The sequence below is a fragment of the Triticum aestivum genome, chromosome 5A (assembly GCF_018294505.1).
Source record: "Triticum aestivum cultivar Chinese Spring chromosome 5A, IWGSC CS RefSeq v2.1, whole genome shotgun sequence".
NCBI classification, from domain to species: Eukaryota; Viridiplantae; Streptophyta; class Magnoliopsida; order Poales; family Poaceae; genus Triticum; species Triticum aestivum.
The window spans coordinates 45,805,718-45,821,504 of NC_057806.1; positions in this window are offsets into that span (position 1 = coordinate 45,805,718).

The window sequence follows — 15,787 nt, forward strand, 5'->3', positions numbered from 1 at the left end:
CCTCATGCTTATAGTGAAAATAAAGCTTTTACCAAGCACATCGTTGATGCTTTAATGCAATCTTATGAAGAAAAGCTTGAATTAGATGTTTCTATCCCTAGAAAACTTTATGATGAGTGGGAACCTACTATTAAAATTAAAATTAAAGATCATGAATGCTATGCTTTATGTGATTTGGGTGCTAGTGTTTCCACGATTCCAATAACTTTGTTTGATATGTTAGGTTTCCATGAATTTGATGATTGTTCTTTAAATTTGCATCTTGCGGATTCCACTATTAAGAAACCTATGGGAAGGATTAATGATGTTCTCATTGTTGCAAATATGAATTATGTACCCGTAGATTTCATTGTTCTTGATTAAGAAAATCTTGAACAGGATTCAAGACAAAAGTTTAATCTTAAAAGTCAAAATTCATATTTGTAAATTTTCCCAACAACTCGACCACATATCACGTGGGAAACTTATTTTCTTTTATTTTTTGACATTTCCATCATTTTCTTTTATTTTTTAAAACTGAAAAGGCGGTCCACGGGGGAGGGGTGCATTTGGTTAGCAGTGGCGCACCAGGGCATAGTGCGCCATTACTAGTTGACATAGTAATGGCACACCTTCACAAAGTGTGCCATTACTATGTGTATGACTTGGTCAAACCTTGGTCAAAGTTAGTAGTGGCGCACCTTGTGTAGGTGCACCACATACATGGTGCGCCATTAATGTCCATATTAGCTATAGCCCTTTTCCTAGTAGTGGATCTAAGACTATCTTCTCCTTTTTGTCTTCTCCACAATCACCATTCTATTCCACCTATAGTGCTATGTCCATGGCTCAAGCTCATGTATTGCGTGAAGTTTGAAAAAGTTTGAGAACATCAAAAGTATGAAACAATTGCTTGGCTTGCCATCGGGGTTGTGCATGATTTAAATATTTGTCTGGTGAAGATCGAGCATAGCCAGACTATATGATTTTGTAGGGAGAACTCTCTTTGGCCATGTTATTTTGAGAAGACATGATTGCTTTGCTAGTATGCTTGAAGTATTATTATTTTTATGTCAATATTAAACTTTTTTCTTGAATCTTTCGTATCTGAACATTCATGTCACAATAAAGAAAATTACATTGAGAATTATGCTAGGTAGCATTCCACATCAAAAATTCTGTTTTTATCATTTACCTACTCGAGGGCGAGCAGGAATTAATCTTGGGGATGCTTGATACATCTCCAATGTATCTATAATTTTTGATTGTTCGATGCTATTATATTATATGTTTTGGATGTTTAATGGGCTTTAATATACCTTTTTATTTTATTTTTGGGACTAACCTATTAACCAAAGGCCCAGTGCAAATTGCAGTTTTTTTTGCCTATTTCAGTGTTTCGTAGAAAAGGAATATCAAACGGAATCCAAACGGAATGAAACCTTCGAGAGAGTTATTTTTGGAACAAACGTGATCCAGGAGACTTGGAGTGGACGTCAAGAAAGAAGCGAGGAGGCCACAAGGCAGGAGGGCGCCCTTAGGGGGTAGGCGCGCCCCCACCCTTGTGGGCCCCTCGCAGCTCCACCGACATACTTCTTCCTCCTATATATACCCATATACCCCAAAAACATCCAGGAGCACCACGAAACCCTATTTCCACCGCCGCAACCTTCTGTACCTGTGAGATCCCATCTTAGGGCCTTTTCCGGCGCTCTGTCGGAGGGGGAATCGATCACGGAGGGCTTCTACATCAACACCATAGCATCTCCGATGATGTGTGAGTAGTTTACCACAGACCTTTGGGTCCATAGTTATTAGCTAGATGGCTTCTTCTCTCTCTTTGGATCTCAATACAAAGTTCTCCTCGATTCTCTTGGAGATCTATTCGATGTAATTCTTTTTGCGGTGTGTTTGTCGAGATCCAATAAATTGTGGGTTTACAATCAAGATTATCTATGAACAATATTTGATTCTTCTCTGAAATCTATTATGCATGATTTAAATATCTTTGCAAGTCTCTTTGAATTATCAATTTGGTTTGGCCTACTAGATTGATCTTTCTTGCAATCGGGAAGTGCTTAGCTTTGGGTTCAATCTTGCGGTGTCCTTTCCCAGTGACAGCAGGGGCAGCAAGGCACGTATTGTATTGTTGCCATCGAGGATAAAAAGATGGGGTTTATATCGTATTGCTTGAGTTTATCCCTCTACATCATGTCATCTTGCCTAATGTGTTACTCTATTCTTATGAACCTAATACTCTAGATGCATGCTGATTAGCGGTCGATGTGTGGAGTAATAGTAGTAGATGTAGAACCATTTCGGTCTACTTGTCGCAGACGTGATGCCTATATGCATGATCATGCCTAGATATTCTCATAACTATGCGCTTTTCTATCAATTTCTCGACAGTAATTTGTTCATCCATCGTAGAATTTGCTATCTTGAGAGAAGCCACTAGTGAAACCTATGGCCCCGAGGTCTATCTTTCATCATATTATTTTCCCATCAACTTGTTATTTCTATTTTGCAATCTTTATTTTCCAATCTATACAACAAAAATACCAAAAATATTTATCTTATTATCTCTATTAGATCTCACTTTCGTAAGTGACCGTGAAGGGATTGACAACCCCTTTATCGTGTTGGTTGCGAGGTTCTTGTTTGTTTGTGCAGGTACTAGGTGACTTGCGTGTTACCTCCTACTGGATTGATACCTTGGTTCTCAAAACTGGGGGAAATACTTACGCTACTTTGCTGCATCACCCTTTCCTCTTCAATGGAAAACCAACGCATGCTCAAGAGGTAGCACGCCTCAATCTGGTCAATTGTTTTGATCTTGTCAGGATTTGCTTCGATCCCACGTTGAGACACAAAGAACCCAAGGAGTTTGTCGGATGGGACACTGAACACACACTTCTCTGGGTTGAGTTTGAGGTTGATCTTGCGCAGATTTGCAAATGTTTCTTATAAATCTTGCACAAGTGTGGCCCTGTCCTTGGTTTTGACCACTATGTCGTCCATATAAGCTTCCATATTTCTGCGTAGCTGGGGCTCAAAACCAATCTGGACCGCTTGGGCAAACATTGACCTAGCGCTCTTCAAACTGAAAGTCATTCGTACAAAATAGAAGGTACCACATGGGGTGATGAACATGGTTTTTTCTTCGTCTTCCTTCATCATGAAGATCTGGTGGTATCCTGAATAAGTGTCGAGGAATGACAGTAGATCACACCCGGCAGTGGAGTCCACAATTTGGTCGATGCGTGGCAGAGAGAAAGGATCCTTTGGATAGGCTTTGTTGACATCTATGTAGTCAATACAGAGCCTCCATTTCTCATTTTCCTTATGCACCACCACTGGATTGGCTAACTACGTAGGGTGGAGCACTCCTCTAACTAGGCCTGCCACCTCCAACTTCGTGATCTCCTCGACGATGAACCCTTGTCGCTCCACAGCTTGCTTCCTGACCTTCCGCTTGATGGGCCACACATGAGGATAGACAGCAAGATGGTGCTCAATCACCTCCCTAGGAACGCCGGGGATGTCGGATGCTTGCCATGCAAACACATCGACATTCCCCCATAGGAAGGCGACGAGCGCGCTTTCCTATTTGCTGTCAAGGGTGGAGCTTATAGTGAAAGCCCCGTCTGTGTCGTCATCCTTGATGGACACCTTCTTGGTTTCTGGTGGTGCAGCCTTGGACTTCTTTCTCTTGCCGGTGGAGCTCTCTGGCACATCCTCAACGGGAGTGCGGGACTCCGAAGAGGCGCGCTTGGCGGAGTGGGTGCAAGAGGTCTTGCCAGAAGAGGTTTCGCCGGAAGGGGTCTTGCTGGCCTTCTTCCTTCCCGGGGCTTCAGCGGCAAGAGCAAGTGCCTTGGCAGCAGTTGCTGCAACTGCCTCTCGGTAGAGTTAGTCGGCACAGATGAGCGCGTCTTTCTTGTCAGAGGGGACAGTGATGATGGTTAGCGGCCCCGGCATCTTCATCGTGTTGTGGGCGTAGTGTGACGCCGCCATGAACTTGGCCAGTGCTGGGCGGCCAACGATCCCGTTGTACGGCAAGGGGATCTCGGCGACATAAAAAATGATCTTCTCCGTCCTATAGTTCAGCTCGCCCTCAAACGTAACGGGTAGCGTGATATTACCTTTCGGCTGACTCCTTCCCGGGTTGACCCCTTGAAACGTGCCCGTCTCCTCGAGATCTCCATCAAGAATCTGCAGCTTCTTGATCACAGCGGGCGAGATCAAATTCAAACTGGCCCCACCATCAACCAGCACTTTTGTCACCTTGAGATTGCATATTGTTGGTGAAACCAACAATGGAAAACACCCGACCATAGTTGTGCTATCAGGGTGATCCTCGGTGTCAAAAATGATGGGCGTGCAGGACCACTTCAGTGGCTTCTGGGCATCGAACGATGGCTCTGCCGCAGTGACCTCATGCGCCCACTGCTTCAGTTTGTGGTGAGAGGTGTGAGCGAGGCGCCACCGTCGCGCACATGGCCTCTGTAGCTTTCTGGAATTCGTGCTCCCCGGATTCGTCTTCCTCGTCATGATCATCATCTTCTTCCTTCTTGTCGCGGCCCCGAGCGGGCTTCTCTTGTTGATTATCTTTGCTGCAGCGACCTCCTTGCCCACCACGCTTCTTGCCGGACCCCTCAGCACCATCCTAACCCTTCTCCTTGTATCACATTTCATATTCAGATTTCTGCTTTTCTGCAAGCAGCTCAACCTGTCGGCAGTTCTGGAGGTCATGGCCCTTGGTGCGGCGGATCTTGCAGTACTGCTTGTCGGAGCCTCCTGGCTTGTCGGCGGCCGCCAAGGCCAGGCAGGCGGCGCACCTGACAACCTCCTTGCCGGGGTCGTCAGCTTTGGCCTTCTTGACGGCACCGGGCTCGCCGGATCCCTCAACAGCAAGGACAGTCTTTCCCTTACGTTTCCTATTGCGGCGTCGACCCTTCTTCACCGAGGTGGCGGCGTCTTCATCCGTGGAGTCGGTCTCTACGCCGGTGTCCTTGCCGACTTCCTTCCTTCCTCAGCCCGAGCACATCTATCAGCCAGAACATAAATTTTGGCTACATCCTTGACCTTGTTCATCGTCTTGCATATGTTCTGATGAAACGCATTGATGATAGCGGCGGCATGAACATCGGGGATGGTGTACTACACACTGCTGAATCTTTGTATGTACTTACGCAGGGACTCGCCATGCAAGTCACTTGCCTGGCCAGGAGCTTGGTGGCCTCCGGTAAAGGAGCCAACAAAGTCGTGGCACAGATCCGACCAGGAAGAGATGGAATCTACCGGCAGGTGCATCAACCACGACATGACGTTGGGCTTAAGCACCAACGGAAAGTAGTTGGAGAGCACCTTGTCATAGCGAGCCCAAGTGAATTGCATCGCGATTGTGTAGATGTTGAGGAACTCCGATGGGTGAGTCTTGCCGTTGTACTTTTCCGCAACATCAGGCTTGAACATGCGATGGGAGGGCTACTAGAACTGTCGCAACTCTCGGGTAAAGGCCGGACAACCCACCTTGTAAGGCAGGTCGCCACAGTGCTGGGTGGTCCATAGCAAGCCCCGCACACCGATCTGACTGATGGTGTGCCTCCCGTTGTCGCTCGATGGTAGTTCGAGCATCTTCCTAAGCTCACTCTCGAAGAACTCGATGTTGGTCATAGCGGGTTCGCGGGTCGGACGATGCTGTGGAAACGCTGTCATAGGTGTCGTCCCGACGAGCCGATGGCTGCTGTCGCGGCCGTGGGGGAGGAGAGTGCACCATGGTCGCAACATCTCCGGTCCTCCCACTGCCGACATGCTCTGGCTCAACAAAACGCCGGCATGAGGGTCCCACTGGGAGCGGCTTGTCTTTATTGGCGAAGCTGATGAGGCTTCGGGTGGTGGCCCTCAACTCGTCGAGCTTCTTCGCAGCAGGGGGGAAGTCGAGGAGCAGTTGCACGTGCGCCAGCGCTTCTGCTGGCATGGGAGGTGGCAAAAGCCGCGTGGACTGCGACGCGCTCCGACTTCTAACCAAGTTAGAAGGAGCTCTGTCATGGTCTCGCGGTCGCACGCCGCTTTTTCCAGCATCCGGGCGCGTACACCGGCCTGGTGCGTCCTGAGAGTGGCGCACAGGGCTCTTCCTGCGGTGGTGCCTGGGAGTTCCGGCGTCGCGGTGTCGCTCATCACGCGCGGCCTGGGAAGGCTGTGGCGCGGGTGCCATCTAGGGCACCGTAGAGGTTGCCGCGCCGCCTGTGGGCAGCACGGCACCGCCCCCGGACCCAGCGGCGTGCGGCTTGTCGTCTCGGACTGGAACGACACCACTCGCCTGGCTCCGATTGCTGGAGCGTCGTGGATGCTTGCGGGCCACGTCCCCGGCACCATCCATGGCCACTCGGTCGCCTGCTCGCGCTGGCACAGATGGGCCAGCTTCGGACGACCCGATTGCTGTGATCCCCTTTTTCTTGGGGGCCATGGTGATGATGAAGTCGATGCGCTAACTTCCAAATCAGATTTTCACAGCTTGCGCCCCCTACCTGGCACACCAAAGATGTCAGTGAGAACGACACCTATGGGATCATAGGGAATCCCTTCTGTGGTTGGTGGGCGCGGGGCTGTGGAAAGAGCGGGTTTAGAAGATCAACACGGGGGAATTTATCTAGGTTCGGGCCGCAAGTGATGCGTAATACCCTACTCCTGCTGGTTTGTGTTTATCTGGTGTTCTTGGACTAGCTACAAAGCGTGTAGAGTCCAAAAAGTCCGAATCCTTCTCTAGTATGCCTCGGGCCTCCTTTTATAGCCAAAGGGGTCGCCAAAGTGGCACACAGAAGGTGGAAAGTTCGTACTATATACAAGTCTATCGCCTGGTACCATAGGACAAACGCATTTAATGCACTGCTGACGTGCCCCCTCACTTTATCGGGGACGACAAGGAAACTCGTCTCACCCGTCACCGCCTCGCCTCGCTCTGAGGCGCGTCCAAGCTGACTAGGCGTGCAGCGCCATGCTGGCTGGCTGACTTCTGAGTTGGTGCGGTGGCGGAGTCTTCACGAAGATCTGCATGCCACCATGCAGGTGCTCGCTGAGTTGGCCTGGAAGCTACACGTCGCCATGCAGGTGTCTGCCTCGTTGGCGGGTTGACTACTCTGTTGGAATGGCAGTGGAGCCTTGACAGGTGGGGGCCTGGCTGCGGCCCCGCAGATGTCCCCGGCAAGGGTCTTGCCGGGGTCTCACAGGTGTCCCCGGCAAGGGTCTTGCCGGGGGTCTCGTGAGCATCCCCGGCAAGGATCTTGCTGGGGGGATTTCTGTCTTCTGGTCCTCATCTAGTCTTGTATGTTCTTGGTCTTTACAAAGATCCGCATGCCACCATGCAAGCACCTCCCGAGCCTTGCTTCCAATGTTGTCGACGGTGTTGGGACTCTTAGGCTCAAGGGTGCTGACTCAAGGGTGTTGGGCAAGTTGCCCCGGCAAGACTCTTGCGGGGGCTACGTAAGCTCCCCCGGCAAGGCTCCTGCCGAGGAAAGCCCACCTTGTCCTGCTGCTTCTCGCGCCTTTGGCTTGGCGCTGCTCTGGTAGTATTTTGTCTTTGCTTCCTCTGCTCCGCCAAGAATGGCCGCAGGCGTGTGGCTATGACTGCCCGCGGACAAGTAAAGGGGTACAAAAAGGACCCCTACTTTTGTACACTGACACAGACGGTAATATTACTGTCTACAAAGCTCGACTTGTTGCAAAAGGTTTTCGACAAGTTCAAGGAGTTGTCTATGATGAGACCTTCTCAACCGTAGTGATTCTTAAGTCCGTCTGAATCATGTTAGCAATTGCCACATTTTATGATTATGAAATTTGGCAAATGGATGTCAAAACTGCATTCCTTAATGGATATCTTAAAGAAGACTTGTATATGATGCAACCAGAAGGTTTTGTCGACCCAAAAGGTGCTAACAAAGTGTGCAAGCTCCAGTGATCCATTTATGGACTGGTGCAAGCCTCTCGGAGTTGGAATATACATTTTGATAGTGTGATCAAAGCATATCATTTTATACAGACTTCTGGAGAAGCCTGTATTTACAAGAAAGTGAGTGGGACCTCTGTAGCATTTGTGATATTATATGTAGATGACATATTGTTAATCGGAAATGATACTAAATTTCTGAATAGCATAAAAGGATACTTGACTAAGAATTTTTTTAATGAAAGACCTCGGTGAATCTGCTTATATATTGGGCATCAAGATCTATAGAGATAGATCAAGACGCTTAATTGGACTTTCACAAAGCACATACCTTGATAAAGTTTTGAAGAAGTTCAAAACGGATCAAGCAAAGAAAGGGTTCTTGCCTGTGTTACAAGGTGTGAAGTTGAGTCACACTCAATGCCCGACCATTGCAGAAGATAGAGAGAAAATGAAAGTCATTCCCTATGCTTCGTCCATAGGTTCTATCATGTACGCAATGTTGTGTACCAGACCTGATGAGTGCCTTGCTATTAGTTTAGCAGGGAGGTACCAAAGTAATCCAAGAGTGGATCACTGGACAACAGTCAAGAATATCCTAAAATACCTGAAAAGGACTAAGGATATGTTTCTCGTTTATGGTTACGTCGATGCAAGCTTTGACACTGATCCAGATGACTCTAAGTCACAAACCGGATACGTATTTTTATTGAATGGTGGAGCTGTCAGTTGGTGTAGTTCCAAGAAGAGCATCATAGCGAGATCTACATGTGAAGCGGAGTACATAGCTGCTTCAGAAGCAGCAAATGAAGGAGTTCATATCCGATCTAGGTGTCATACCTAGTGCATTGGGTCCAATGAAAATCTTTTGTTGCAATACTAGTGCAATTGCCTTGGCAATGGAATCCAGATTTCACAAGACAATGATATGTCCATTTTGCATCATGCTTTTATATCGATATTTATTGCATTATGGGTTGTTATTACACATTATATCACAATACTTATGCCTTTTCTCTCTTATTTTATATGGTTTACATAAAGAGGGAGAGTGCCGGCAGCTGGAATTCTGGGCTTGAAAAGGAGCAAATATTAGAGACCTATTCTGCACAACTCCAAAAGTCCTGAAACTCCACGAAAGTCAGTTTTGGAATATATTAAAAATATGGGCGAAGAAAGCATCGGAGGAGAGCCAACCACCTTCCATGAGGGTAGGGGCGTGCCCTACCCCCTGGGCGCGCCCCTTCCTCATGGGCCACCTGGCAGGCCCCCGATGCCCATCTTTTGGTATAAGCTGTCTTTTGCCCTGGAAAAAAATAAGAAAGAAGCTTTCGGGATGAAGAGCCGCCGTCTCGAGGCGAAACCTTGGCGGAACCAATCTAGGGCTTCGGCGGAGCTGTTCTACCGGGGAAACATCCCTCCGGGAGGGGGAAATCATCACCATCATCATCACCATCGATCCTCTCATCGGGAGGGGGTCAATCTCCATCAACATCTTCACCAGCACCATCTCCTCTCAAACCCTAGTTCATCTCTTATATCCAATCTTTGTCCCAAAACCTCAGATTGGTACCTGTGGGTTGCTAGTAGTGCTGATCACTCCTTGCAGTTGATGCTAGTTGGTTCATTCGGTGGAAGATCATATGTTCAGATCCTTTATGCATATTAATACCCCTCTGATTATGAACATGAATATGATTCGTGAGTAGTTACGTTTGTTCCTGAGGACATGGGAGAAGTCTTGCTATAAGTAGTCATGTGAATTTGGTATTCGTTCGATATTTTGATGAGATGTATGTCGTCTTTCCTCTAGTGGTGTTATGTGAACATCGACTACATGACGCTTCACCATTTTTTGGGCCTAGGGGAAGGCATTGGGAAGTAATAAGTAGATGATGGGTTGCTAGAGTAACACAAGCTTAAACCCTAGTATACGCGTTGCTTCGTAAGGGGCTGATTTGGATCCATATGTTTCATGCTATGGTTAGGTTTACCTTAATTATTCTTTCGTAGTTGCGGATGCTTGCGAAGGGGGTTAATCATAAGTGGGATGCTTGAACAAGAAAGGGCAGTACCCAATCACTGGTCTACCCACATATCAAATTATCAAAGTAACGAACGCGAATCATATGAGCATGATGAAAACTAGCTTGACGATAATTCCCGTGTGTCCTGGGGAGCGCTTTTCTTTATATAACAGTTTTTCCAGGCTTGTCCTTTGCTACAAAAAGGATTGGGCCACCTTGCTGCACCTTGTTTACTTTTATTACTTGTTACTCGTTACGAATTACCTTATCACAAAACTATCTGTTACCGATAATTTCACTGCTTACAGAGAATACCTTACTGAAAACCGCTTGTCTGTTCCTTCTCCTCCTCGTTGGGTTCGACACTCTTACTTATCGAAAGGACTACGATAGAACCCCTTTATTTGTGGGTCATCAAGACTCTTTTATGACGCCGTTGCCGGGGAGTGACGCGCCTTTGGTAAGTGTAATTTGGTAAGGAAAAATTTGTATAGTGTGCTGAAATTTACTGTCACTTGTTACTATGGAAAACAATCCTTTGAGGGGCTTGTTTGGGGTATCTTCACCCCGACCAGTAGAGCAAAGAGTTGCTCCTCAACCTACTGAACCTACGGAAAATGTTTACTTTGAAATTCCTTCGAGTATGATAGAGAAACTGCTGGCTAATCCTTTTACAGGAGATGGAACATTACATCCCGATATGCACCTAATCTATGTGGATAAAGTTTGTAGATTATTTAAGCTTGCAGGTATGCCCGAGGATGTTATCAAGAAGAAGGTCTTCCATTTATATTTGAAGGTAATGGCATTGACATGGTTTAGGCTATGTGATGATATTGGATCATGGAACTACAACAGATTGAAATTGGAATTTCATCAGAAGTTTTATCCTATGCGTCTGGTTCATCGTGATCGTAATTATATATATAATTTTTGGCCTCGTGAAGGAGAAAGCATCTCTCAAGCTTGGGGGAGACTTAAGTCAATGTTATATTCAAGCCCCAATCATGAGCTCTCAAGAGAAATTATTATTCAAAAAATTTATGCTCAGCTTTCTCTCAATAATCGCTCCATGCTCGATACTTCTTGTACTGGTTCTTTTATGATGAAGTCTATTGAATTCATATGGGATTTATTGGAAAGAATTAAACGCAACTCCGAAGATTGAGAACTCGACGAAGGTAAGGAGTCAGGTATAACACCTAAGTTTGATTGTGTTAAATCTTTTATGAATACTAATGCTTTTCGTGAATTTAGCACTAAATATGGACTTGACTCCGAGATAGTAGCTTCTCTTTGTGAATCATTTGCTACTCATGTTGATCTCCCTAAGCATAATTGGTTTAAATATCATCCTCCCATCGAAGTAAAAGTAGTTGAACCTATTAAATTTGAAGAAAAGACTATCACTTATAATGTTGATCCTATTGTTCCTACCGCTTATATTGAGAAACCACCTTTTCCTGTTAGAATAAAGGATCATGCTAAAGCTTCAACTGTGGTTCATAAGAGTATGCTAGAACACCTACACCCTATGAGAAAATTAAAACTGAACCTATTATTGCTATGGTTAAAGGTCTCTTGGTCGATAATATTGATGGGCATGTTATTTACTTCTGTGATGAAGTTGCTAGAATTTCTAGACCCAATACTAAAGATAAACATAGACTTGTTGTTGGCATGCCTGTTATTTCTGTTCAAATAGGAGATCATTGCTATCATGGCTTATGTGACATGGGTGCTAGTGCGAGTGCAATATCTCATTCTTTATACGAAGAAATTATGCATGATATTGCACCTTCTGAGATAGAAGATATTGATGTTACAATTAAGCTTGCCAATAGAGACACCATTTCACCAGTTGGGATTGTTAGAGATGTTGAAGTCTTGTGTGGGAAAGTGAAATACCCTACTGATTTTCTTGTTCTTGGTTCCCCACAAGATTACTTTTTTCCCATTATATTTTGTAGACCCTTCTTGAATACTGTTAATGCTAAGATAGACTGCAAAAAGGATATTGTTTCTGTTGGTTTAGGGGATATGTCTTATGATTTTAATTTTGCTAAATTTCGTAGACAACCCCATGATAAATAATTGCCTAGTAAAGATGAAATTATTGGTCTTGCTTCTATTGCCGTGCCTCCTAATGATCCTCTAGAACAATATTTGCTAGACCATGCAAATGGTATGTTTATGAATGAAAGAAGGGAAATAGATGAAGTATTCTTTAAACAAGGACCTATTTTGAAACAAAACTTGCCCGTTGAAATTCTAGGGGATCCTCCTCCACCCAAGGGTGATCCCATGTTTGAGCTTAAACCATTACCTGATACTCTTAAATATGCTTATCTTGATGAAAAGAAGATATATCCTGTTATTATTAGCGCTAACTTTCAGAGCAGGAAGAAGAGAGGTTATTGAAAACTCTGAAGAAGCACTGTGCTGCTATTGGATATACTCTTGATGATCTTAAGGGCATTAGTCCCACTCTATGCCAACACAAAATAAAATTGGAGAAAGATGCTAAACCAGTTGTTGATCACCAACGACGGTTAAATCCTAAGATGAAAGAAGTGGTAAGAAATGAAATACTAAAGCTTCTGGAGGCAGGTATAATTTATCCTGTTGCTGATAGTCAGTGGGTAAGTCATGTCCATTGTGTCCCTAAGAAGGGAGCTATTACTGTTGTTCCTAATGATAAAGATGAATTGATCCCACAAAGAATTGTTACAGGTTATAGAATGATAATTGATTTCCACAAATTAAATAAAACTACTAGAAAGGATCATTACCCTTTACCTTCTATTGATCAAATGCTAGAAAGATTATACAAACATACACATTTTTGCTTTCTAGATGGTTATTCTGGTTTCTCTCAAATACCTGTGTCAAAAGAAGATCAGGAAAATACCACTTTTACTTGCCCTTTCGGTACCTTTGCTTATAGACATATGCCTTTTGGTTTATGTAATGCACCCGCTACCTTTCAAAGATATATGACTGCTATATTCTCTGACTTTTGTGAAAAGATTGTTGAGATTTTCATGGATGATTTTTCTGTGTATGGAACTTCTTTTGATGATTGCTTAAGCAACCTTGATCGAGTTTTGCAGAGATGTGAAGAAACTAATCTTGTCTTGAATTGGGAGAAGTGCCTCTTTATGGTTAATGAAGGTATTGTCTTAGCGCATAAAGTTTCTGAAAGAGGCATTGAAGTTGATAAAGCTAAAGTTGGTGCTATTGAAAAGATAACGTGTCCTAAGGACATCAAAGGTATAAGAATTTTCCTTGGTCATGTCGGTTTTTATAGGAGGTTCATTAAAGACTTCTCAAAAAATTCTAGGCCTCTCACTAATCTCTTACAAAAAGATGTTCCTTTTGTCTTTGATGATGATTGTGTAGAAGCATTTGAAATACTTAAGAAAGCATTGATTTCTGCACCTATTGTTAAGCCACCTGATTGGAATTTAACCTTTCAAATTATGTGTGATGCTAGTGATTATGCTGTAGGTGCTATTCTAGGACAAAGAGTTGATAAGAAATTAAATGTTATTCAATATTCTAGTAAAAACTCTAGACAGTGCCTAGAGAAATTATGCTACTACTAAAAAAGAATTTTTAGCAGTTGTATTTGCTTGTGATAAGTTCAGACCCTATATTGTTGATTCTAAAGTAATTGTTCACACTGATTATGCTTCTATTAAATACCTTATGGAAAAGAAAGATGCTAAACCTAGACTTATTAGATGGGTTCTCTTGCTACAAGAATTTGATTTGCATATTATTGATTGAAAGGGAGCTGAGAACCCCATTGCAGACAACTTGTCTAGGTTAGAGAATGTTCTTGATGACCCACTACCTATAGATGATAGCTTTCCTGATGAACAATTAGCTATCATAAATGCTTCACGTACTACTCCATGGTATGCTGATTATGCTAATTACATTGTTGCTGAATTTATACCACCTAGTTTCACATACCAGAAAAAGAAAACGTTTTTCTATGATTTAAGACATTACTTCTGGGATGACCCACACCTTTATAAAGAAGGAGTAGATGGTGTTATTAGACGTTGTGTACCTGAGCATGAACAGGAACAGATCCTACGCAAGTGTTACTCCGAGGCTTATGGAGTACACCACGCTGGAGATAGAACTGCACATAAGGTATTGCAGTCGGGTTTTTATTGGCCTACTCTTTTCAAGGATGCACGTAAGTTTGTCTTGTCTTGTGATGAATGTCAAAGAATTGGTAATATTAGTAGATGTCAAGAAATGCCTATGAATTATTCACTTGTTATCGAACAATTTGATGTTTGGGGCTTTGATTATATGGGACTGTTTCCTTCCTCTAATGGGTATACATATATTTTAGTTGTTGTTGATTATGTTACTAAGTGGGTAGAAGCTATTCCAACTAGTAGTGCTGGTCATAACACCTCTATTATGATGCTTAAATAAGTTATTTTTCCAAGGTTTGGAGTCCCTAGATACTTAATGACTGACGGTGGTTCACATTTTATTCATGGTGTGTTTCGTAAAATGCTTGCTAAGTATGATGTTAATCATAGAATTGCATCTCCATATCACCTACAGTCTAGTGGTCAAGTAGAACTGAGTAATAGAGAGCTTAAATTAATTTTGCAAAAGACTGTTAATAGATCTAGAGAGAATTGGACCAAGAAATTTGATGATGCATTATGGGCCTATAAAACCCCATATAAAAATCCTATGGGTATGTGCTACCTCTTGAGCATGCGTTGGTTTTCCCTTGAAGAGGAAAGGGTGATGCAGCAAAGTAGCGTAAGTATTTCCCTCAGGATTTTTGAACCAAGGTATCAATCTAATAGGAAGTAACACGCAAGTCCCTAGTACCTGCACAAACAAACAAGAACCTCGCAACCAACGCGATAAAGGGGTTGTCAATCCCTTCATGGTCACTTACGAAAGCGAGATCTAATAGAGATAATAAGATAAATATTTTTGGTATTTTTATTGTATAGATTGGAAAATAAAGATTGCAAAATAGACAACGATAGAAATAGAAAGTGGATAGGAAAATAATATGATGGAAGATAGACCCGGGGGCCATAGGTTTCACTAGTGGCTTCTCTCAAGATAGCAAATTCTACGGTGGGTGAACAAATTACTGTCGAGCAATTGATAGAAAAGCGCATAGTTATGAGAATATCTAGGCATGATCATGTATATAGGCATCACGTCCGCGACAAGTAGACCAAAATGATTCTGCATCTACTACTATTACTCCACACATCGACCGCTATCCAGCATGCATCTAGAGTATTAAGTTCATAAGAACAGAGTAACACATTAGGCAAGATGACATGATGTAGAGGGATAAACTCAAGCAATATGTTATAAACCCCATCTTTTTATCCTCGATGGCAACAATACAATACATGCCTTGTTTCCCCTGTTGTCACTAGGAAAGGACACCGCAAGATTGAACCGAAAGCTAAGCACTTCTCCCATTGCAAGAAATATCAATCTAGTAGGCCAAACCAAACTGATAATTCGAAGAGACTTGCAAAGATATTAAATCATGCATAAAAGAATTCAGATAAGAATCAAATATTGTTCATAGATAATCTTGATCACAAACCCACAATTCATCAGATCTCGGCAAACACACCACAAAAAGAATTACGTCGAATAGATCTCCAAGGGAATCGAGGAGAACTTTGTATTGAGATCCAAAGAGGGAGAAGAAGCCATCTAGCTAATAACTATGGACCCGAAGGTCTGTGGTAAACTACTCACACATCATCGGAGAGGCTATGATGTTGATGTAGAAGCCCTGCGTGATCGATTCCCC